Consider the following 27,105-nt stretch of genomic DNA (forward strand, 5'->3'; position numbering starts at 1 on the left):
TTGTAAAAAAAAAAGGCATGTATTTTTTTTACGTGTCCAAGAAATAGCCTAGTATTTAAAATATCAAATCTTTCCCTCTTTCTCAAAGCTTATCAAAACCCAAATATTCTGACACCTTCTAGTTATAGGCCCTTATCCAGCAAACAAAGTTAAGCACTTGCTTAAGTTAAGTTCATACATAAGTCCCACTGAAGTCAATACTTAAGTATTGAGTGGTCTGGTGAACTGGGGACATAATAACCACCCATCATTCTGCTATCTTTCTGTCTATGTTGTGTTCTACATTGACTTGTGCCTTTAGCAGGTTAGTCTTTTGCAGGGAAACTCTTATTCATTTGACAAAGTTCTCATATTGTACTTTCATGTATACTTAAGGTCCTACATATAACAGATTAAATAATAAAATAAATAAGGAAATAGCAATAAATATGCAGTAAAAGATTAATTTGTTGCATTCCTTATACCCTTCCAAAAAAAATCCCCACTAGAAATGGAAGCAGGGGGACAGAGAATTCTGTTAGGCCCAAAATGATGGCTGCATCCTGCCACCAACACAGGAGTACATAGGTGTAGCACAGGGGTTCTCCGTGAATTGGACAGGAGGGATGTATGTGGGTGGAGGAATGGCTGGTGGATCTACGAACACATTCAATCTACTATCTGTGCCCCTGCCCTAACACCTGGCCTCACAGAAGAACTGGAGTGAAGTGAGCTCCCATGGACTTATCCTTTATGGTGAACAAGGGGTTCTAGATACCCTAGGTTCTAGATATCCTACTCTCTTTGAGGTGGGACCATACTATCTATCCATATCCAAAGGGGGAGGGCTGGATTTGGAGGGGGGGTGTCAGGATTTGCCTCAAAAATAAAGAGGAAAAAACTGTGGGAACATTTTAATGGGAAATAAAGCAAGCAGAAGTATTGTCAAGTTCAAAAATAAAATGTCTGAAGTGTCTAAAATAGCTTACATCTGTTTGAAGGAACTTGACAGTGACAAACTCAGAGGATGTTTGTTGTGGATGTTCAAGGATGGCAAGGAAGAGGATATGCTTATGTGTTGAGATTCTAAATATAGAACTCCAATGCACAGCAATGAGACACAGTTCATCAACAGTATCTATAGGAAGTCAGGAATATAGCACGAACTAGGGGAAGCACCACCACCACCACTGTTCACATAGTAACTATGCAGAGGAGGCAATTCTATCCCATCTCGGCAAAGCATTTTGCTGGGTCCATTGATTTAATACTATATATGAAGGGAACTGTGAACATTATAGGCCAAAGAATAGGGCCAGATTGTGATAGCCTTACTCATGCTGAATAGGGTGACCATATTTCCCCAGAGGGAAAATGGGACACTGCACAGGACCTGCCGGAGCCCCCTACCCTTGCACGGAGTTTGCCTGAGCCGCTTGCCTGAGCTCCTTCCCATGCATGGAGCTGGCCCAAGCCGCCTGGCATCTCTGCTACCCAAGCCCTGCCACACAGGGCTGGTGTTGCAACTCCTCCCCCCAAATGTTCCTCATGCCCCACCTTTTTGTCGAAGCTGGGCATTTGTCCCATTTCCTCTTGCCAACTAATGATGAGATAGCAAGAGAAAAATGGGACGAATGCCTAGTTTTCCCCAAAAAAGAGGACTGTCTTGACCAAAATGGGATGTATGGTCCCCATAAGGCTGAAGGCTATACCCCTTAACACATTCAAAACTGCCTTCACCAAACAAGGACAATCCACCATAGGAGTAGATCCCATAATGGAATGGGCCATCCAGATATCCTAAGACAACTGCTTCAATGCAAAAATAAAACCCCCTCTAACTGCAGATGCCTAATTATTATCTACCACTCCACACTGGAACCCATATGGGGTTCAAACAACTACAACCCATACTCGATGGCGATCCCATCCTGAAAGAAATCTTTCCTGGACCCCCTCTTCTGGCCTTCAAACAACCCTCCAACCTCTCTTTGTAGTAATTTCCAGTATTCTCACAAGTGTCATGTCAGACCCGGGGTTTAATATGATGTTTTGCTCTGGATAAAATTTCACAAGTTTTCAAAAAAAAAATCAGCTTTTGCAGGGTACATTTTGCTATGCAATAATTAGAAACATGTGGGTCTGCCACTAATAAAAAGATTTAAGATGTAGATTGGTAAACAAGAGGGCTAGAAGTGGAAATTCATAAAATAATGTAAAACTATGCTCACTAGTCACCAGTTGATTGTATGTATCAGCTGTTCATCCATCCACTTCTCCACTGTGAAGAAAACCACCAAAATCATCATCAAAACATTTCACACACTGGTATATAAACCTCTTGACATAGATATTTTCTTTCATGAACCTGATGCTACTGGATATGAAATTCACTAAGCAACACGTTCTTGACCACATTTCTGCCCATCCATATTTTGTTACCTCAGTCTTATTTTTCAGATGAGAAACCCTTATTCCACATTTCAAGTGACAGTGACAATGAACTCCATGCCTGAAGCTCAAATACAGGGACTCCATCCTTAATCATTTGTTTATCTAGTGCATCCCAGCCATTTTTAATCTGGAATCAATTGACACTGATTACAAATGCGTGCCTATAGAGTCTTGGGGAAGGCAAGATGGGTGTGAGAAGTAGAACTTCTGTATGCATCAGGGAGAAAGTGGACACTAGTCAGATTTGATTTTACAGCTGCCCCATATGGAAAAGAGCTACCTCCACAGTAAGCTTATGAAATCGCAGGATGAACCTACTGATGTTAGATTGTTATTTCTTCTAGTCTTGATTTTGCCGCTATAAATGATCCTCACCGAGTACAAAAAAGATTTTCACCTAGTATAAGTTGGCATCGCCCTATTGCAGTCAATGCGGCTCTTCTGATTTACACCAGCTAGCTATCTGGTTATTTTGTCCACTCTGGCTAAGATGATGAGTAAAAGAACAAAAATGGAGACTCCACTTGAAAATAAAAAAAGCAATGCTGGGGAGACAGCAATTAATGTGTTTTCAAAAGTAAAGATGTTGGTTATTTTGGCATATTCTATCCTAAGAAACATGTCATTACTAGCCTTCTGGAAAACAGATATTTTTCACTAGGTTATTAGGCTCTGCAATTATAAAGAGGTTGAAAGAGTCAGAAATGGTTTCATGATGAGGTAATAAGCTACACACTAGTTTTCTAGTGTTTAAAAGTTTTAGATAATTTTTCTCAATCTTACATCAGAAAGACAGACCAGCATAAGACCAGCTGCGCTTACAGACAAGTGGAAAAGTTGTTTGCCAGAACCATAGACTCTTAAAACAGTTGTGCACATATTTATCAGTAACTAACACAGATCAAAGAGGAGTTGCATATAGAATCAGAGGGCAGTAATGACTGAAATATGGAAGGAGATCTGAAAAGAGCCAAAATGATAACAAACAACAGGGACAGAAAATTGGTATTGACTGTAGCTGAGAAACGATGACACACAGCAGTGTAAAAGATTTTGGGTTTTTTCCTGAAACCACAGGACAGACACAGCAAGGTGTCACAAGAATGAAGCTTCTATGATAAAGAAAAAAGATATACTTCTTGGCACAATTAAAGTTTAGGGTTGCAAACAGGGGGGTGAAACATTTTCATTTTATGAAAAAAAGCTGCATAAAATTTTCTAGCAAAAAATAAATGAGAACCAGCACCACAAGAGTTACACTGAGGCTGTGGTATTCGGAACAGTTCCAGAACTGGAAAAACATTTTGAGAATGGTGCTAGCCCAAAAATATAGCACTAAACTGCAGAGGTGAAGAAACATCAGTATAGGTTCCCTATAACCTGTTTTATATTCCCCACTCATGCCCCACAAATCTCAATGATGCAAAGCAACCCTAGCTGTTTGGATTGTACCACTGAGGTATGTGTTTGTGAGGGGGTGGATAAAACCCACACTCAAGAAAGTTTAGAGTGCAGGAACAACTCTGGGCCTGGGAGGCACCACCCCAACAGGCCTTCTGAGCATGCTCCAGCTACAGGAGGGACCTCAAAAGGAGTCTTTTCAGTATAGCAGGGTGGTGGACAGAGAGAGACAGACCTGCACTCGCTGCTGCAGAGGGGCTATGCCAGGAAGGTGCTCCTCAGCTGCACAGAGCCAAGATTCCCTAACTTGCTAAAACCCATGGTCCAGGTCACCAGGGACAACCGCCAGCCGTGATGCACCCCAAGGGGAGTGGTAGAGCAGCAGGAAGAGGCTCGGGGACAGCATTAGTTGGACTCCTGCGTTACAGTGCTCAAGAGGTCCCCTGGGTCGGAACGCAGTGGAGTGGGAGGACTTGGGTTCCCCTACCCCATAATCACTAGGTGGGGCTGCCACCACAGACTGCAGCCACTAGGCAGGGAGGCTCACCTCCCCCACCTACCTCCAGGCCAGGGGACTTCAGGGAAGGGGTTGGAATGGGGGGCAGGGAAGGGATGGGAAGAGGTGGGGCTGGGGCGGGGCCTCATAGAAGGGGTGGAGGGGGGGCAGGGCCAGAGGCAGCGAGGGTGGGGTGTCAGTGATGCAGCCCTCGGGCCAATGCACTCGTCCTCATGTAGCCCTCATGGTCATTTGAGTTTGAGACCCCTGCCCTAATGTCTCAAAAAAAAAGTGGCTTTGCCTTTTAATTTAATCGCATGATATGCTCTTTTAGTTTTAAAGTATGGATTGTTGTATTATGCAATAAGTGCCGAATTGCGTAATATAGGAGTTGCAGAAATGTATAGAAAGCACGCGTTTGCTCGCAGCATGCGTCTCCACTACTGCGGCGCCACATTACCATTGGTCCTCCCCTTCCCCTCCGACTACTATTCTAGGAAATTCTTTGACCTATATAAGCGGCCACATCAGGCGTGCCCAGCACAGTGTTTACAGTGTTTGTAATCTTTGTTGCATGTACTCAGCTGAAATAGCAATAACAAGCCCGTGGCTTTACGTTTTGATTCAATCGGACGATACCCCCTTTTAATTTTAAAATATGGATTGGTTCGTTGTTAAGACAAGAAAAGGAGCAGGCAAACTGAATTATAATAAATGTGCTGATAGTAGTGCAAATACCTCGGACTCCTCACTTAAGAACTTACATGAAGATAATGCCGCCACCAGTTCCAGTGCGTGCAATAAACGGAGCAATGACCAACAGAAACAGACTTTGTCTCTTAGTTCAGGTCAGTGTAGTTCCTATTCAAAGCCATCAGACATTCCATCTGATGTCTGTGATATTCCAAAAAATAGATTAGAACACCGGTCTCGATTATCTAGAGGTCCTTATCAGCCTAGATTGAGCATGTTTCCTAGAAGTAAAATAGGGAATAAACAAAGAAGTTTTCAGTCCGATTGGTATGAAAAGTATAGGTGGTTAGAATATAGCCCATCAAAGGACGCAGCATTTTGCTTTTCTTCTCCTCTAATGATGCAGCAAACAAAGGTCATACTGATCCAGCATTTATTAATAAGAGACTCAGAAACTGGCATAGGGCTAACAAATGTTTTATAAACCACCAACCGTCAAAATCTCATGTGTTGAGCTGTTCTTCATGGTCAAGTTTTAATGAAGTATTGACTGATCGACATTGTTCTGTCTTTGGCGAAAGGTGGGAGACCATTCAGGGGTCACAATGAAAAAGCTGACAGTTTTGAGAAAGGTTTATTTCTAAATCTTGTCAATATGCTCCAAAAATATGATCCCGTAATGGCAAAGCATGTGCAACAATCTCCTCAAAACGCTACCTGAGTAATCGCATCCAAAATGATTTAATTGTGGCCTTGCACAACATTGTGCAACAAAAGATTGTGTCTGCACTAAATGGAAAAATGGTCTCAATAATTGCCGACGACACTACTGACTGTGGACACCATGAACAGATGTCCATTGTGGTGCGGTATTTTGACAATGAAAAACATAGTCCAGTTGGACATTTTGTGTCTGTTCAGAGACTATTATCAGTTGATGCTCAGTCTATTTTTGACCAGTTAAATGATGTCCTTGACATTCTTAAAATTGACTGGTCATCTCTCTGGTTTGATGGCGCATCTACTATGTCTGGATGTACTGCGGGAGTTCAAATGAAATGTAAAGAAAGAAACAGTGAAATACTCTATGTACACTGCTATGCACATCGTTTGAACCTCGTCCTTGTAGATGTATGCACTTCAAGTAAACAAAACAGAACTGTCTATTTTTTTGGTGTTATTCAGACTCTTTATGCCTTCATGGAGGGGAGTCATGTGCGACATGTGGTAATGGAGAAGATTTCACAAGAAGTAGGATCCCAGTTGAAGACTTTGAAGTCACTATCAAACACAAGATGGGCATGCAGAGCAGAAGCAGTGGCTGCTGTAAAACAAAACTACTCCATTATTTTATAAGCTTTACAAGAGATTATCGAAACCACTTGCCTTGCTGATGCTAAAATAAAAGCCAGGGGTCTTATCCATGAACTAAATTCATTCAAGTTCATCTTTGCCCTTCATATGATGCATGCTATTCTCCAGATGGCGGTAAAAGTGAGTAAGGCTCTTCAAGCTCCAGATCTCAACTTACTTACTGCAATGACAGGGGTGAAAAATTTGCATAATTCTTTGGCTGCAATGAGAAGTGGCCCAGAATATTTTCAATGACAGTGTGAAAATGTGTGTAGAGAATGATATATCGATTCCCCCAGTTAAGAAGAGAAAAACGTCCACTCATATTGATGACACGTTTGAGTCCCAGCATCACTTTGATACAAAAGAGGAGCAGGAGAGAATAACTTCACTTTACCCACTCCTAGACTCAATGATTACCGGCATTGACCAGCGATCTGAACAGGAGACTTGTAAAATTGTGACTGCAGTGGGAAAACTGCTGAGCTTAGACTTCGCAGGGACGATATGAGAATCATTGTTAACAAATTTAAAGTGTCCTTGGATGAGTTGGAAGCTGAAGTCGGATTGCTTCAGGGTTACGATGGATCTGTTCCTAAAGGTAGCACTACGAACACCGCCAGAGAGTGGCTCGATTGGCTAAAGGAATTGGATTGGTCTTCCATGTTCCAGGCCTTTTACAAATGTATTCAATGCTTTGCAGACTTACCTGTTACAGGCTGTTCATGTGAAAGAGCACATGTAAAAAACAAACTAAGTAGTACAATGTCCCAACAGCACCTCGACTCACTCATGATTTTGTTAATTGAACAAGAATTGGCTTCATCAGTTAATTACAATGATGTGATTGAGGAATTTAAGTCCATAACACCTGGTGAGTGACATCTCATTCTCTAGGACAGGAAGATGAAGAAACCTTAATCTGTTTTGGTCAATTTGGGTTAGCTCATTATCTGGTTAAAGATGAAGATCATGAAAATTGACTGTATCTTTGTATACGCCTGGTTATCACTACTGCAAAAATTTGGTATTTTGTGTCTCATTTTTTAAGTTTGTATTTTTTAAGTAAAGTTTAGTTGTTAATTTTAAAAAAAATTAAGTTTAGTTAAGTTTTAGTTTCTTTAGTTTGTTTGATGAATAAAAATAATGTCCTTTATGATTGAGTATTCAATAAATGTTCACTTTTAAAAAATAAATAAATAAATAAAATTCCCTGGGTGCACACCCTAATGAAATGTGCTGCACACGCCTATGTTAATTATAATTATCAGCCAGATCACACCCTCCTGTAGACAAACCCATGGCAGCTGGCTGAGAAGGAGAAAAACTATAAGAGTCTTCTCCTGGAGATTCCCCCATGTTGTTTGATTAGAGGGATGGGAGTTGCTGAAAAGTTCTCCTCCACACCCTGTGGATTCCCAAGGATTTATGTGGAGGCCCCCATGTTTCCACTGTGGTTGCTAGAGCCCCTCTACGTCCCCCAAACTCTCTTTGGCAATGTGTCTCCAAGGGACTGTCACTACTAAGAATTCCAAGGCTCCTGTTGTGAATGAGACTCTTCAGAAAAGAAAACTAAGACCAAGGCTCAGGGAATCTCCTCCAAGATGGAGAGTGGATGATATGGATTCCCAAATGGATTTAGGAGGGAATTGGAACTGTGTAGACACATTGTTTGCTAGTTAGGGGAGAAGGATACCAGTTGCCCCTGAAGATAAGAGCATGATGCTTGAGTTGGAGGTAGGATAGCAGCCCCAGATCTCTCACAGACACCTTCCTCCTCCCATGGGCGAGTCATCTCTTCAACAGGGTCACTCTTCCCCCGTGATCTGAAGTCACAGGTAGGAAGTGAGAAAAGCGGAGGTAGTGGGAAGGGGTTAGACTAGGTTTGGTTAAATTTCAGTGAGAGATAGAATGATGATTTTGGCTAAGGAGATTCTTATTCAAAACAAACTTGTTCAGCCACATTTATTAGATAAGATGATGTGTATGATCACGTGACAATGGTAAAGAATCAAAGAAGTCATCACTTTCTTCTGACACTGACCCAGAGTTTTATTAGAACAAGGAAAAAATGATTGTTCCTATAGCTACTCTGTCTCTTTTTCTGCTTCATGGTAGAGCTTCAGCCTAGCACTTCCCCAGCCCATGCCTGCCTGGCTTCCTGCAGATTTAAACAGATTTAAAGCAGCAGCATGCTATCTTCACCAGTATAAGAGACATTTCCAGTGTGACCTGCCTGTCTTCACTGTATGGTAGAACTGGAACTGGCTGCAAATTCTATGCAAATGAATAGTCTCTAAGGTGCCACAAGTACTCCTTTTCTTTTTGCGGATACAGACTAACATGGCTGCTACTCTGAAACCAGAATTTAGATGGTAGCTTATAAATAAAGATGGATGGAAAATGGTTCAAAAATGAAGAGTTTGCAGCCTGATGGTAGAAAAAAAGTTCAAGTTGAGAATGTCAATGTCAAAGTTCTGCTCTTTCCTAGTGACCTGCTCTTTCCAGCATGATGATCTGTAATGGGTGGCTGGGTACATGTGTAGCCATTAGAAACAGGTACGGTAAATTGATTCTTTGTTGGCAGGTTAATTACCTGCATTTTATTTAGGAGCAATTTAATCACCCAGAACATAAAAATAAATGTGTGTTCATCAGCTTTGTTCATTCTATAGGCCTGCTCACTATATTGTAAGATTCCAGTTTCATACGTGAGTTTTGTCTCTCTCGAACAAATGTATTATTTTTCCAGGTGTTCAGAAGGAAAGAGCTTCCTTTGCAGCACATACCGGATCTACTGAGAACCTGGCATTTGTTTATGTTGGCTTCACTGTATTTCATGGGCATGGATCTTAGCCTCCTCAACTCTATTAAGCCTCCAGCTTTGATGGGACTCTGAGTCAGAATTTGATACTAGTAGCTGAAGTAAAAAGCCCTGTGTTGACAGAGAAAAGAGACTTTTAAAAACCTTTTCATTTCATTTTTAGCAGATTTATGTTAAAGACCTCCATCTTCACCAGAAAGTGTGTACAACAGAAAGATGAAACATTGAAGTTGCCCCTCCTGTGTATGTGTGAACATGAAACATGCAATATACATTGCTGTCATCTAACGTCATGTCTTCAGAATGGAATGGTTCATGCATGTTGAAAGAATTTGTAAGAATTTCTGAAGTCCTTGTCCCCTCCATTTATAAACTGATGGCATATTAGCCAGCAAGTGAACAGCTTTGTGTTTAGAGAGTTTTTATAATTGTTCCATTAGTAATATATCAAAACATCACTTCTGGGTCAAAAAACCTCTCAATATCACTCCTAGGAAAGTGGATGTGCCTTGGCAACAATTACAAAACTCCAGCAATAAAATAACAACAGCAACACAGGGAGGAATTGACATTTAATTGATGTTTTCTTGTTTAATTAGTTTTAAATTCAATTGACAAAATGTAAATAATTATTTCAAAAAATACTGGGTTTTTAATTATTACAAACAGTTTTGTTGGTACTTAAAAACAACATCATGCTGTAATTTGCTGTAAAGTTTCCTGTGAGAAAAGAATGAACCAGACACCTGTAGGATGCACTAAAGGAAAATTTCTTCTAGAGTTCATTTCAAGCTAGTTAGAAAGATATAAAGTGAACCATTTATGTCTGTCAGCTAATAGAATCCATCTACAGAGCAGATGAATGCACCACTAATGAGGTGATATGCTGTAGTCTTTGTGGCTTTGGCAAGCTTGGAAAGGAATAGCCCATCACAGCCTATTTTCCTTCCAATATTCCTTCAAACCCCTAGAAAAAAACAAAGAAACCAGAAGGAGTTAATAAAGAGATGGCTGTTCGTGGTTCTCCCATTCTGAATCAAGTTGGAGTAAACGAAAGAAATAAAATGTGATTAATTGGAAGACTTTTGTATTTTATTCTGTTTAAGCCATGAATGATCACTCACTTGAATAGTGTTAGGAATTTCATTACACATTATCAAATGAACTTTTTACATAGATGGTGGAAGGACATCCAGCCACAAAACACTGCTTCAGCAGATCACAAATGTTAATGCATTTGGCAAGAGCATTACTTTATTAATAATTGCTTGCTACTTACGATGTGCAAGACACAAAGATCATACATTCTCTAGAACTACCCTGGAAGACCCAGAAGAAGGTGTTACCTGGGAATCTTTTTAGTTTATCTGTCTTCTTTTGTTCTCCTTACATAAAATGTTAGAGTGGAGATACAGACTGACTGATGTGGTCCTTGTGAAAGACATGAGTCTTACGTGGGATTTGAATGAGGAGAGGGTATTGGTCTGCTGCGCTGGGATTGTCATTTCAGTCCCAGTGGGCTGCCTGAAAGTCGTCATGAAAATGGAAGGTGTAGACGAAAAGAAATGGGACAGAGTAGCTCACATCGTTGGTGGAACAAAAGGAGAAAGGCTGGAGACCCATATGCTGGTAGGCACTGAAAGAGTTACATTGAAGGACTCACTATATATAGAGGTAGTGTGACTGTACTGTGTCACTTCCAGATTATTAATAAAACAATATTTCTTGTTGTAATCACATGTACTTGTGTGTCCTTCTTGTCCCTGCCTGCATACAACAGACCCACCAAAGTGTGTCCCATGAATGCCAGCTGGCAAAGAATATCCTAATTCTGGTATGTAAATTCTGATTCACCAAAGAATATCATGTGAGGTCTTAAATGAAAGCCAGGGTCACACTGGTTATTAATATCATTGTAAAAAGAAAAGGAGTACTAGTGGCACCTTAGAGACTAACCAATTTATTTGAGCATAAGTTTTCGTGAGCTACAGCTCACTTCATCGGATGCATACTGTGGAAAGTGTAGAAGTGAGCTGTAGCTCACGAAAGCTTATGCTCAAATAAATTGGTTAGTCTCTAAGGTGCCTCTAGTACTCCTTTTCTTTTTGCAAATACAGACTAACACAGCTGCTACTCTGAAACCTAGTATCATTGTGAAACACATGTACAACTACTATGTAAGAAGTTATGTATTTATAGTAAAAGTACATCCTTAAATTCTGTTTCAAGGCAGAGTTGACAAACAGGTTTTCTGTCTGCCTGTCAGCATGTATATTAAGCATTGTAAGCCAACACAATCCTATTTACATACAAAGTCTACAGGGGGATGTGAAGTCAACAGGAAGGCAAAACACCAGAAGAAAGCCACAGGGATTTATTCTGACTGAATACAGACAATAAATTCTGGGGAATATAAAGAGAAGGCAAGAAAGATGCCCCTTTATTCTGCATCTAGGCAGTAATCAGGTAATGCAGTTACATTCATGAAAATGGGGTCACAACCAGCCTTGGTTGAAATGCTGTAAAGAACATCTGGGATGAGAAACTTCTATAGGCAGAAAGTTAAGATAAGCCTGTTAAGATAAGTCTCTATATATAGAAAGCGTATTATGATTTTGTTTTATATATATATATATATCCCTTTTGTTTCCATTATCCTTACTCGCTATCTCTTGAATCTTTTAAAATAAACTTATTGTTGTTCTCACCATAAGCCTATCTCAGTGCTGTGGTGTTATACAAGGTGCTGATCCGGAGTTGAATCTCACAGGCTAGTGTGTGCTCTGTTCCCCAGGGGACAGCAGATCTGGTATTTCTGAGAGTGTTCAGTGGATGGTGGTAGGACACTACAGAGGAATTATTTGAAGGGGGGCTTGAGGCCTGAGGTGCACCTACTGTTAACCTACAAGGCAAAGTAAGGGCTGGCATAGCCCAGAGGAGTGTGCTTGGGTAGCAGATAAGCTGGTGGTATCAGGAAGCTGACATCCATGATCCAACTAAACACAAACAGGTCCCCTTCTCACTGGAAGCAGCGGGGGTAACAAGGTGATGCACAGTCCTGGGTATCCAGAGAACCGTCACATATAAACATAAGGATGGAGGCACAGACCAGGGCCAAATTGACTGGAATATGAAACAGAGACATAAACTTTCAAACAGTCTGAGAGTCGGAGACTTTGCTCAGTGCAGAGAAGCACCCAAAAACGTAGATGCTTAACCTAATCTTATCTGAATCTCCTGAGTATGGAAAAATGGATTGAAAATCCCATGAGACAAGGCTCTCTCCAAAGACTGTTGGTACCGCCAGCTTGCAGATGGAGCTAAAAATACTGCATGAATGTTTTCTCAATGTATTTGGCATTCATACTTCCAACACCAAGAAAAAAATATGTTCTAACAGTTAAGGCTTTTGATACTGTCATGCATGACCATCTCCTAAACAAATTAGAGAAATATAACCTAGATGGAGCTATAACTATAAGGTAGGTGCATAGCTGGCTGGAAAACTGTTCTCAGAGAGTAGTTATCAGTGGTTCACAGTCAAATTGGAAGGGCATATTGAGTGGGATCCCGCAGGGATAAGTTCTGGGTCTGGTTCTGTTCACTATCTTCATCAACGATTTAGACAATTGCTTAGAGAGTATACATATAAAGTTTGTGGACAATACCAAGCTAGGAGGGGTTGCAAGTGCTTTGGAGGATAGAATTAAAATTCAAAATGATCTGGACAAACTGGAGAAATAGTCTGAAGTAAATAGGATGAAATTCAATAAGGACAAATGGAAAGTACTCCACTTAGGAAGGAACAATCAGATGCACACATACAGAAGGGGAAATGACTGCCTCGGAAGGAGTACTGCAAAAAGGGATCTGGGTCATAGGGGATCATAAGCTAAATATGAGTCAACAGTGTAACACTGTTACAAAAAAAAAGAAAATGTCATTTTGGGATGTATTAGCAAGAATGTTTTAAGCAAGACATGAGAAGTAATTCTTCCGCTCTACTTCATGCGGATTAGGCCACACCTGGAGTATTGTGTCTAGTTCTGGGAGCCACGTTTCAGGAAAGATGTGGACAAATTGGAGAAAGTCCAGAGAAGAGCAACAAAAAATGATTAAAGGTCTAGAAAACATGACCTATGAGGGAAGATTGAAAAAATTGGGTTTGTTTAGTCTGGAGAAGAGAAGACTGAGAGGGGACATGATAACAGTTTTCAAGTACATAAAAGGTTGTTACAAGGAGGAGGGAGAAAAATTGTTCTCCTTAACCTTTGAGGATTGGACAAGAAGCAATGAGCTTAAACTGCAGCAAGGGAGGTTTAAGGTTGGACATTAGGAAAAACTTCCTAACTGTCAGGGTGGTTAAGCACTGGAATAAATTGCCTAGGGAGGCTGTGGAATCTCCATCGTTGGAGATTAAGGGCAGGTTGGACAAACACCTGTCAGGGATGGTCTAGATCAGTAGTTCTCAACCAGGGGTCCACGGCCACCTGGGGGTCTGCGAGCCCTTTCAAGGGGTCCGTGGGGCCCTGCAGCTGAAACCCCAATCCCCAGCGCCCCCTGCGGGGCTGAAGCCAGGAGGCGCAGGGCTGAAGCCACAATCCCTGCTGGCGCCCCTCACGGGGCTGAAGTTGGGAGGCGCAGGGTTGAATCCCCGAGCCCTGGTGCTCCCTGTGGGGCAGAAGCACTGAGCCCATGGGCAGAGTTGGGGACTTAGAGGGCATTCCCGCCGCCCGCCCTGCTCCCCCCCAAAACTGCAGCGCAACAGCACGGCAGTTCAGGGGGAGGAGGGGCAGCTCCACACCTTGCCCCCCCCCAATTTCCTTTCCCCAACCAGGCCAGGTTGGAGGCAGGAAGCCAGAGCCCATGTAGTGGAACAAACAGCTCCCTGGAAGAATTTCCTATCTAGGTTGTACTGATCATGCTCACCCAAACTGAACAGGCTCAGTAGGTAACTGCTATTGGTGGGCTGGGAAATGTGCTGGCTGCTGTTTTTGCCGTTACACCAGGCAGTGTGGGGCAGCTGCTGCTCTGGCTGGTGCCCTGGGGCAGGCAGCTGCCGCGTTCCCTCCTCTCCTGCTGGTGCCCCAGTTTGAAGCTGCTCCTCAACTCCCAGCCTCCTTTGCTCCCACAGAGGCAGCCGGTAAGAGCCGCCCATGTGGGGAGACCCAGCTCTGTGGCTGGCAGACCCATCCAGGAATAGGGACTGCAGGGGAGCCCTCCCACCACTCAGTCCCTAGTACCCCTCTCCCTACATCCTGAGCTACACCCTCCCTGCACCCTGAGCTACCCCCTGCCTGTACACAGCCCCAGCTACCTCCCTCCTTGCATCCTGAGCTCCCCCACACCTTTATACACCCCCAGCTACTCCCCTCCCTGCACACTGAGCTACCCCCATGCCTGCACACAGCCCCTAGCCACACCCTCCCTGCACTCTGAGCTGTTTTCAAACTTTTTGAGCTAAGCCCCCCATCTCTGAGTTATCATTTTTGGTTGCCTCCCCCCCCCAGGCTAGGTGGCCTGCAGAGGTGAGTCAGGCGGTAGAGGTGGCGCTCCCTCAACCCCGCCACATGGAGGTGGCTCAAGCCCTGCTGGCCCCTGCCCCCTCAAAATAGAAGTCAAACTATGCCTATGCCCACAGCCCCTGCCCCGAGGCCCCCACCTGCCTCCACTGGGCCCTGGAGTTTTTATAGCATGTCGAGGGGGGCCTACAATTCTATGAGCTTCATTACAAACCGCAGTTTTATTTTTCCTAAAAATTATACCTTATATCAGTCTTTAACACATCTCCTTTTCCTTCCCTTCATGATAAAGGCTCTCCAGTTGCTGATATAACTGTACTGAGTGCAGAGGAGGAAAGATTCAAAACAAGACTTATAATTTTCCAAGCATCAGCATCACTTTGAATCAAATAATGTTGCCATCCCAACTACATCCCAACCTTACCATTACCACATTTAAAATAAGTGGCTCAAATATTTAGCACTTTAGTTTTATTTACTGTCTGGCCAGTCATATTCTGAAAGAATTCCAGACAAAGGAGAAAAGCATGGTTTGCCTCCTAAAAGACAAATAAAACCCCAACATTTCATAGCTGGAATGTTCTTTTGCTCTGTTTCTTGTGGTACATAAAAAATGATTGAATGGAGAGGTCACCTTAATCCACACAGGTGACCTACTTCAGGTCAGAGGACTGTAGGTGATAAGAAGCCCAGCAAAAAGGACACATCTGCTGTGCATCTTTTTGAGTCTCCTTACTGAAATTCTGATACTGGAATAAGCATGTTAAATACATTATCAAAATATAACCAAGTGTTAAAATATGATACTTTTTATAGCTCTTTTAACTGACTGCACCATTTCTATTAATACCACACGTACAGAGTGAAGCCTTCTTAAATTACCAGTTAAACAATAAAGCTGTTTTAAGAAGTAGATGTACTGTACATTAAGGCCATGCATTTACAGAACCAGGTAGCATATAAATCCCAGATGATAAACATCAAAGACATCTAATGAACTATATTACATAATCCCCATTTAGCAGCCAGGTTAAAGTAGGTGACATTGTCAACTGCTGTACCCTTCTCAGCAACCTTCTCCTTCTACTCGTTGAAAGTGAAGTATTTTCATATATACTCTATGTACATACACACACACTATATATTAAAGACTAAATTTTGGACCAATTCAATGCCAATATTCAAAACTCTTTAATTTGTTCTACGTAGTAATTCTCTGCTTCCAATAAAATCATTTGCAGTACTAAATATCACTTCTGAACTGTCTTACTTACATTATGCAGCTACATATGCATCGCTTTGGCATTGTCAGACAAACTAAACACTCTGAACTATAAACCTCAAGTCATATTCACACCAGAAGAAGTGGTACTATATTTTTTAATGGGATGGGACATGACTTGCCACAGCAGAGGGACCCAATTTTCTGAACTCTGCTAGAACTCAGGCACAGAGATAATTAAGCTAGACGAGGATCTGATGGTACACTTTGCAGCTAGGACCATGTACACATAGATAGTTACTGAACATAGAGAATTACAGACTAGTATATGTTTCAGAGTAACAGCCGTGTTAGTCTGTATTCGCAAAAAGAAAAGGAGTACTTGTGGCACCTTAGAGACTAACCAATTTATTTGAGCATAAGCTTTCGTGAGCTACAACTCACTTCATCGGATGCATAAAGTGGAAAATACAGTGAGGGTGTTTTATGCACACAGACCATGAAAAAATGGGTGTTTATCACTACAAAAGGTTTTCTCTCCCCCCACCCTACTCTCCTGCTGGTAATAGCTTATCTAAAGTGATCACTCTCCTTACAATGTGTATGATAATCAAGTTGGGCCATTTCCAGCACAAATCCAGGTTTTCTTCCCTCCCCCCAAAAACAAACCCACTCTCCTGTTGGTAATAGCTTATCTAAAGTGATCACTCTCCTTACAATGTGTATGATAACCTGGATTTGTGCTGGAAATGGCCCACCTTGATTATCATACACATTGTAAGGAGAGTGATGATAATCAAGGTGGGCCATTTCCAGCACAAATCCAGGTTATCATACACATTGTAAGGAGAGTGATCACTTTAGATAAGCTATTACCAACAGGAGAGTGGGTTTGTTTTTGGGGGGAGGGAAGAAAACCTGGATTTGTGCTGGAAATGGCCCAACTTGATTTTCTCCCCCCCCATCCCAATTATTAATTATTAATTAGCACAAATCCAGGTTTTTGAATGTTATAATTCTTGACATCTGATTTGTGTCCATTTATTCTTTTACGTAGAGAAACTCTTTTACTCTACGTAAAAGAATAAATGGACACAAATCAGATGTCAAGAATTATAACATTCAAAAACCAGTCGGAGAACACTTCAATCTCTCTGGTCACTCGATTTCTGATCTCAAAGTGACTATCCTTCAACAAAAAAACTTCGAAAACAGACTCCAGTGAGAGACTGCTGAATTGGAATTAATTTGCAAATTGGATACAATTAACTTAGGCTTGAATAGAGACTGGGAATGGTTGAGTTATTATAAAAAGTAATCTATTTCCCCTTGTTTATTCCTCCCCCCCTCCCCCCCCACTGTTCCTCAGACGTTCTTGTTAAACCCTGGATTTGTGCTGGAAATGGCCCACCTTGATTATCATACACATTGTAAGGAGAAAGAAAAGGAGTACTTGTGGCACCTTAGAGACTAACCAATTTCTTTGAGCATAAGCTTTTGTGAGCTACAGCTGTAGCTCACGAAAGCTTATGCTCAAATAAATTGGTTAGTCTCTAAGGTGCCACAAGTACTCCTTTTCTTTTTGCGAATACAGACTAACATGGCTGTTACATTGTAAGGAGAGTGATCACTTTAGATAAGCTATTACCAGCAGGAGAGCAGGGTGGGGGGAGAGAAAACCTTTTGTAGTGATAAATACACATTTTTTCACGGTTTTTGTGTATAAAAACATCTTCTGTATTTTCCACAGTATGCATCCGATGAAGTGTGCTGTAGCTCACGAAAGTTTATGCTCAAATAAATTGGTTAGACTAGTATATGCAATGCCATTAGTATTTTTCTGTAATGCGTCCTTTTAATTCTTTAATTTTCTTCCAATCTCAGTGTTTTTAGAGATAAGTAATGGAAATTCTAAATCCTAGTTTTAATTTTTCTAAAATGCTTTTTGGTTCCTAAGGTCCTCATCCAGTCCAGAATCAAAAATAATACCATGTAACCAATCACAACTAACCAGCACAACTGAAATTTCAAATATCAAAAATCTTATAAATACTTGCCGTAAACTATCTGCCATAAAGTCATAGTCATTCCAGAAATAACATGAGAATAGCCTTTCTCCCCAGTATTTTGGCTCTTTTGCTTCCAATTCTGGTTGCAATTCATGAAGCGTTGGAGGAAAAAGAATGAAATTTTACTTTTTCTAGTTCTGTCTCGGTTCACTGCAATTTTCAGAACCAATTGGTGCATTCCTTTTTTCAGATATGTATTTCTTATGTTTCTTATCTCTGCCAGCCCTTGAACTTGGCATGAGCATTATCATGCTACAAAGATCATTACACCAATCAGGTTATCTTTTCAAATTAAGAAATCCTTAGTCACGCAAAAACCCTACTGATCTCAAAACAAGTTTTACCTGAGTAATAACTGCAAGATACATTCCTTAGAAAAAAAATTATATAGCCATTCCCATTCATTTCCTGGATTAACAGTAAATTTTACAGTAATATTCTCTATGCCAAGCAGACATTGATACATTTTCATAAGCACTTTCTCACCTACTAACATCATGATACTTTGCACGCTGTCCCCACTGACAATGATGCTATGAAAAATCATAGTGCATGCCAGATAAAGCAGACTTTCAGCATTCACACTCCATTAATTAATTCATCACCTAAAAGCTAAGTATTGATTTTTTAATGGCTTTACAAATCTGTTTAAGTTTCTATGATGTAATTAAGAGGACGTGTGTTTACTGTAAATTATCTAACAAGTACAATGGCACTGCTCTCAGCAATAACAAACATCCTAGGCACAAAGCAGACAACAGGGAAAATGACTGCTTGAAAATGCTTTCCTACTAATGATTTATTTAAAAACACACAGGGTAAGATTATTTTCAAGCTCTATTGTTAAAAATTCCCTTACAGCTGTTAAAAAAAGGGGGGTTCAGTATTGCTCCCATTAAAGTCAGGGAGAGATGACATTGAATTCCATGGTAGAAGAAGCAGGCCATAAAATGAGACATATCTTCCATCTTTCAATTCACAACAGAAGCCACATTTACCAAATAAAATTCCAGAAAATGGTGTCAAATTGTACTGGTCATCAACAGACAGATAAAGCTTTTTACAAGTCTGAATGTGAGGGATCTGTGATAATTCTATGTAATTTTCCATCACAACAAAGGTTTGCTTGGGTGTCATTTTGAAATTGTTCCCACAATCACTCATTTGTAATAATTTTTGTTTTGTCTAAAAAGAAGGAAGAAATGCAATGCAAGAACTACTATCGCACAAACAATATTTACTGTACTTTTGTTCCTAAATACTAGTTAAAAAAAGCCATAATTCATATAGGCAGCAACAACATTTCCATTAAAATAACACTGAAAAAGAATGGAACCATGAGACAAACTTGGGATCAACTCCCTCCTCACATACCTCCTCCCCCCCTTAAAAAAGATCATGGTCTTGTGGTTAAGGCACTGGAATGAAACAGTCTCGCCACATGCGTATTAGAGTTGGTCAATTTTTTTTTCCCTAGAATGATTTTCTGACAAAAAATGCCCTTCTTGCAAAACTAAAATTACTCAGGAGAAAATTTCTGTTTGGCTGAAAAATTTCTATTTTCCATCAAGAAAATCAACATGACAGCTGCCAAGCTGCCTGCTTGGAAGATTCATCAATATCACTTCTTGACAGTGAAACTGACAAGAGCTTTTGTGATGTGCTGCCCAGGCTAAGTGCCCTGATTCTGTTTCCCCACCTTGTTCTAGAGACAGAGAACCAGGGCACTCAGCTTTCCTGCCAGCTCAGAGAGATAGAGAGGCAGAGTGGGAGGTGGGGAGCCAGAGCAACCAGGTTCTCTACCACTCCAGCTCCCATAATTACATAAATACATGACAAACTCAACAACTAATACCATGGTGCTGATACAGCCTCCTGCAAGTATCTGTGAATCTCTGGCCTTACAATTACACTGCAAAATTAAACCTGTCAGTGCTAGCTGATTATCAGAAAGAGAGTGGGGTGGGGGTGAGTAGTGGTGATAGCTGTTTGGTTCTGAAATAAGAAACTAGGTGTGCAAGGAATTACAGTCAAAAAATAAATTGGCTGAAAATAGTGATACCGAAAGAAACAAGGTTGGGAAGGTTTAGAAGGTCCTGACCTTTGGCCCATCCCCCAAACCGAGAGCACATCCTGGAGGCTGCTTTCTCTGCTAATCTGCAGCCTTTCAATTAATGTGGGGGGATGGAGTGGGGGGGGGGGGGGAGAATCTATCCATTGTGTAAGTCTATGGCCGAAATGCAGAGGGTATATTTTATTTTACAGCGAACTCCAGAGGGAGGGCTGCAACACTTCTCCTGAGAATAGTTACTGCTATTACTCAGTTTTCAAATGACATCCAACTGTTAATGGGAGAAGGGAGGATATCTGAAGCTACTCATCATGCAGAGATAAAACGGTGGCAGAATAATCCGGCTATGTCTTTTTTTAATGTTAATGAGCGGCAGAGCTTAGTTGGGGTTTTTTTAATTAAAAATTCATTGGGTTTTATACTTACTTGAAAAAATATTGGAACGCTTCTCAATATTTAACAACAGGATGTAAAAAGATATTTCTCTTAATATCATATTTTGGTTTAGGAAGAGACCTCAACATTTTTATACTAATCTACACATTTCGGTAAATTTAAAGAAAGATGTTTGCATAATGAATGTTCTAAAGAGGCTTGTACAGCTTATTAAACTAAGTCTTTTTTCATTAACTTAATGTTCTATGACTACTATACTATGAAAGCTAAATACAAGGTACTTTTAGCACCAGTAGTACTGATAGGAAACATTTCAATATTCTTAGTCCATACTCCTAGTCGGTCTGGGAAGTCACTAGTTATCTGAAAACTCTAATATGTGATGACCAGAAAAGCAGAAAACATGGAGATAATCAACCCTTTCATTTTTCACCATACTATGCAAAGCACACATCTAATAATGATTGCACCATGTCTGGATATGGACTAACCTGGAACCCATATACGTTGTGCAGATACTTTGAGGCCATGGGCATAAATATGTAACAATTAACTCTTTACCTATTGGATTACTACAAGATGTAATCCACATGAGCTACTGCATTCCCACATGAGCTGCCTATAAATAGCAATATATTGTTGCTACTAACATTCTAGACTGCAGTGAACCCAGAGCGGGTGTCTTATACATGCAGACTAATAATGAATAATAACTATTTAGAATTAAAACAGCAGCCCTCCAACTGATTTTCTGCAAAAAGGTAAGGTGGCTTTTATGATGATTTATTTGCTGTTTGATCACTATTGTTCCTTGCAATTCTTTCTTTATATAATAAAAGAGTAACCATGTTAAGAAGATCCAAGTGAGTTCTAAGAAATTCATCAAAAGAGTAATTCTAAAGCATTTTAAATTTTCTTTTAGAACATCCTTCTCCACCCATCCTGCAGTAAGTCCTTATGAAAAGTAGCAAGTATTCAGAGGAAAAAAAACCATGAGCTACAAAATATACATGTCATGAAATTGCCTGAGAATAAATGGACTTTGAGTTTCTGTCCTCACTTACTTTCCTCAAGGAGATCTTCAAATACAGTTTGTGGAGTAGTGGCTATTGTTATATGGGGGTGTAGTGAGGCGGTGTGGCTCCCTGCCATCCCAGAGAGGGACGAGCCCTTCCGGGCACCAGAGCGGGTGGAGCTAGGGAGCTCTGAGCCCACCCCTCAGAGGGTCAGGCGGCGCCCCGGAAGTATAAAGGCTCGACCTCAGAACTCACTGGGAAGACAGCCGCCTCCGACCTCCCCATGCCCGCTACCCAGAGGAGTTGCTGGGCCTGCCTCTCGCCAACTACCCTGAGGAACCCATAGTGCTGGACCCCCCAGAGGACACCACTGAGACCCAGGTACCTCAAGAGGGGGAGTGTGGAAGTAGCCCAGGGGCAGCCGACCTAAGTCTGACTGTAGCACTGCCTGAGCCCATGTCAGCGTGTTGCGGCCAGGATCCCCACTGACTCAGCAGCGGGTCTTCTGCCTCTGCTAGGGCCCCGGGCTGGGAGGCAGTAGAGTGGGAGGGCCTGCGTCCCCCTGCCACCCAACCCACAGGTGGTAGTCTCCCCCTCTCCCAGGCCCTTTGGAGGCTTGGGCCTACTATTGGTACTGCTCCTGCTCAGCCCCCGCCTGAAGGCCTGAGCGCCTGACTCCTTGTTGCCCCGCCCAGACCAAGGGCCTGGGCTTATTGATACGCTTGCACTGTTACCGCTCAGCCCTGCCTGAGGGCCTGCATGCCTGACTCACCGTTGCCCTGCCCTGACCCAGGGCCTGGGCTTACTCTGCTTATTGCAGTTGCCGCAAGGGCCGCCAAGGCAGATTCCAGGGGCCGGACTAATTCCCCCAAGACATCAATGGCATGTAGTGAGGCTGTGTGGCTGCCCGCTGCCCCAGAGAGGGACGAGCCCCGGCTAACCTCTTTACAGGGGGCCTGAGATTTTAAAATAATAATACATTTCGGGAGTTGTTTTTAGATTCGGGTGCACTCAAGTCACGTTTTCAAGCTTTCCTCCACAAACATAAGGGCTGGAAGCTCACTTTTTAAAATTATATAAGTATTTAAATTTTCATGTAATCACACAACTCCAAAAGATGGAGTTTAAGAAAAATATCAAATACGGTAAGACTTGCCATCAGGGCTGACCTTACCATGAGGCGAAATGAGGCGGCTGCCTCAGGTGTCAGACTGTGGGGAGGGCACCACTAGGACCCAGAGTGTAAAAAATTGTGCCTGCTGCTTGGGCATATGTATTCTCTCTGCTCTAGATGCACAGAGATGGTGGAGTGCTGTGTTGGAGGAAGGAGGGCACAAGAGACATAATAGATAGGAGAAAAGGTGAGAGGGAATAACAGAAAGCAGCAGGAGCTGCAGGAAGAGAGAGGAGGAGGAGCCTCTTATGTACCTCTCTAGCACCCCCAGGAGCCTGGACTGATTAACACCAGCTTCTCAGGGAGCTTCCTGTTTCCTGTTGCTTCCCCGAACCCACTTGAGAACAGGCAGTCAACTGAACTAGTAGGAGCCAGTTAGGCCCTTAAGATGCTGATATCTTCCCTCACTCAGGTCCTGCTACCAGCCTGCTTATTTTTCCCCTTCAACTGAGTGTTGAGAGCCACTATAGCTGGCACAGAACAGCAGTCATGAGTAAAAGAAGAAAACGCCCCTCTGGGGCAGCATTCAGAAAAAGAAAGCAAGCAAAGGAAGCTTTTCTATCTAAGCAGGAAGGAGCTCTCCTGAGATGCATAGACACAAATGTTCACGGTGAGCCTTCCGGCCCCAGTGAGGACGTCAGTGGTGAGGAGATGCCTGATCTTCCAGTTAGTCAGAGTGCACATGACCTGGCAGCTACTGCAGCATCCATATCTCCATCTCAAATGGATATAACCATGCACATTCCTGAAGAAAAGCGTAGATCAGAGACGAGTATGGTGGAGGCACAAGAAACAGCTGCTGCTGAGTTTAGTTCCTTAAATCTTGATGATCCAGGACTGTGGACCCACTTGAGCACTAGCCTGAGGGACTTCCTTTTACTGCATGGACCACAGCAAGTGAAAAACTTCATGTTCCCCAAAGACAATAAAAATAGAAGTTTCCATCCAACACATTACTGGCTTGAAATCCCCAATGGTGACAAAGTGGAGAGGCCATGGTTTATGTACTCAAAACCCAGAATGCTGCATACTGCTTTTGTTGCAAACTCTTCCAGTCTAATGTTCCAGCCACATTGGGTTCTACCGGAACACAGGACTGGAAAAATCTGGCTAGAAATCTGCCATGCTATGAGAGGCAGCAAATCACCAGAGAGCATTCCATAGGTGGAAAGAGCTTGAGATGAGACTAAGGTTAAAGGCCACCATAGACGATCAGCATCAAGAGAAGATTGCATCAGAGTCTCTTTACTGGCAAAATGTTCTGAAAAGGTCCGTTGCCATTGTGAGAATGCTTGCTACCCAAAACCTAGCACAGTGTGACACTTCAGATCAGCTGTATGTGCCGAACAGTGGAAACTTCCTTAAAATTGTGGAGCTGATGGCTGAGTTTGATGCTGTACTCCAGGAGCATCTAAGAAAAGTCACCACCCAAGAAATGTACACACACCACTACCTTGGAAAAACAATTCAAAATAAGATCATACAGTTACTGGCAACAAAAGTCAAACAGAAGATTGTGGCAGATCTGAAGTCAGCAAGATATTACTCTGTTATTCTGGACTGCACACCTGACATCAGCCATACGGAACAAATGACTTTACTGGTGCGTTTTGTAACAACACCAGAACCTAGTAAAAAGGTCCCTGCAATGGTGACTGTCAGAGAGCATTTTCTAGAATTTATTGACATTGATGATACTACAGGAGCTTGTATGACAAATGTGCTTCTTAAAAAGCTGGAACATACGGGAATTGCGATAGCAGACATGAGAGGTCAGGGCTACAATAATGATGCCAACATGAGAGGAAAGAACAGAGGAGTGCAGAAATGGATTTGAGAGTTAAACCCTCGAGCTTTTTTTCCCATACAGTTCTCATTCATTGAACTTGGTGGTCAGTGATGCAGCATCAGCTTCTAGTTAGGCTGCTGGATTTTTTAATGTAATTCAAAGCATCTATGTATTTTTCTCTGCAACAACTCATCGATGGCAAATTTTGAAGCAACATCTGGGAAGATCCTCTCTGACACTGAAACCACTGAGTGCCACACGATGGGAAAGTCGAGTGGAGGTGATAAAGCCTATTAAACACCAAATTGGGAAGATAGATGATGCCATAGTTGCCATTATGGAGGAAAATGTTATGCCAGGAACTGTTCGTGGGAGAACAGTGGCAGAGGGAAATGGAATCACCAGAAACATACATAACTTCAAATTTCTGTGTGGCTTAGTGTTGTAGCATGACATACTGTTTGAAATAAATGTTGTAAGCAAGAGACTCCAAGGTGTTGACCTTGATATATCTGGAGCAATGAAACAACTGGACAAAGCAAAGTCATACCTACAGTCTTACCGGTCAGATGAGGGATTTCAAAACATTCTGGAGAGTGCACAGAAGTTGACAGAGGAACGTCACACTGAAGCTATTTTCCCACCCTTTCAAGAATACAAGAGTCACCAAAGAAGATGACATTTTGATTACGAGGCACAGTATAATCTCATAAGAGACCCCAAACAACAATTCAAAGTTGAATTCTTTAACCAGGTGCTAGATTGTGCAATACAGTCAGCTGAAGAACGTTTCATGCTGCTTTATGGCTGGCCGAAACGTTTCAACTCTGCCGATATTGAGCATACAATTTTCAACCAGCCAGGCAAAATCAAGGATATGATGTTTCCAGTAAATGAGCAGATGTGACACTTCTCAAAGTCACACTGTGAAAGAGTGCTTGAGAATGGTGAGAAACTGAATTGGAGTTGGCTAGTTTACTCGAAATCAACTGACAAAGTGTCCTGTTTTTGTTGCAAAATATTTGACAAGAATGTCAAATTGTTGCTCGCGTTTTCTGGGTACAATTACTGGCATAACTAAACTAATGCTCTGAAGCAACATGAAAAGTCACCCAACCACTTTATGGCCTACTCCAAATGGATGGAGGTCAAGTCCAAGCTCGAGCTGAATAAATGGATAGATGCAGAAAACCAGCGCATTATTAATGTAGAAACCCAGCACTGGATAAGCATGCTTGAGTGTCTGATCTCAATTACCCTCTTCCTTGCAAAAAATAATTTGGCTTTCTGGGGCTCATCAGATAAGTTGTTCATTAAACATAACGGTAATTTCCTCGGTTTGGTAGAGCTCCTTGGGAAATACAATGATGTTGCGTGTGAGCAACTATGTTGAGTAGTTTGTAAAGAAGCTATGGACCATTACTACAGAAAAACTATTCAAAATGCATTGATTGACCTTATGGCAAGGAAGATGCTTGATAATATATTGATGCGGCTCAGCAAAGCGATGTACTATGCTGTAATAATGGACTGCACTCCCAACATTAGTCGCAGTGAAAACATGTCATTTACAGTAAGATTTCTTGCCAAGGATGGCTGTACCCAAGTAAAGGAACACTTCATCTGTTTCTGGTCTGTGGACAACTCTACTGGAAAAGGCCTAACAGAACTGTTTATGAACATTTTGAATGAGAATGAAATAAAGCTTCAGGACTGCTGCGGTCAAGGCTACAACAGCGCGATCATGAAGGGAAGAAACAGTGGCATCCAGGCAAGGATCCTTGTGCTGATTCCAAGAGCTTTCTTCATACCTTGTGGCTGCCATTCCCTCAGCCTGGTTGTGTCAGATGCAGCATCATCTTCTTTAGAGTCAGTATCTCTCGACAGAGTACTGCAAAGGATATACGTCCTGTTTTCAGCATCAAATATCAGGTTGAAGATCCTCATGGACAATGTTACAAATCTGGCCGTGAAGCCACTAAGTGACACTCACTGGGAGAGCTGCATTGACAGTGTAAGCCAGTGAGTGAGGTTTACGATGCCCCAGTGGAACTGGTGCAGTCAAGTAAAGCCTAAGGCGGAATCAGATGCGAGGCACAAAGCCTGACAAACCAGATCACTGATGTCAAATTTCTGGTCTCAGTTGTGGTTTGGCATGATATCCTATTCCAAGTAAACATTGTAGCAAGGCATTACAAACTCAGTCAATGGCTATCACAACCGCTACTTCTTTGGTGAGAAGCTGTCTTGATTTTGTTGTGTTCTACAGAGACAACAGATTTGAAGATGCCATCACTGCTGCCAAGGAAATGGCAGAGAACTTAGGAGTTGATCCTGTCTTCAGGGAATCTCATATTCATCAGAAGAAGAGAGAGTTTGGTTACAAGGACAAAAATGAGATGATGGGAAGCTCGGAAGAAAAATTCAAGAGGGAGTATTTTTGCTCACCCATTGACAAGAGTCTCACTCAAGAGTCTATCGAAGAAAAAGGTCTGGACAAATGAAACACCACAAAAACACCTGGGTTTTTTGTATGACTTTAATAAGTTGCGGGCAGACAGGAAAACAGTCAAACAATTATATGGACCATCAACAGATGCTGACACGTGGGGACTGTTCGGATGTCAACGATAAAGACCTCAATGT

Source organism: Lepidochelys kempii, chromosome 2, assembly GCF_965140265.1.
Source record: "Lepidochelys kempii isolate rLepKem1 chromosome 2, rLepKem1.hap2, whole genome shotgun sequence".
NCBI lineage: Eukaryota > Metazoa > Chordata > Testudines > Cheloniidae > Lepidochelys > Lepidochelys kempii.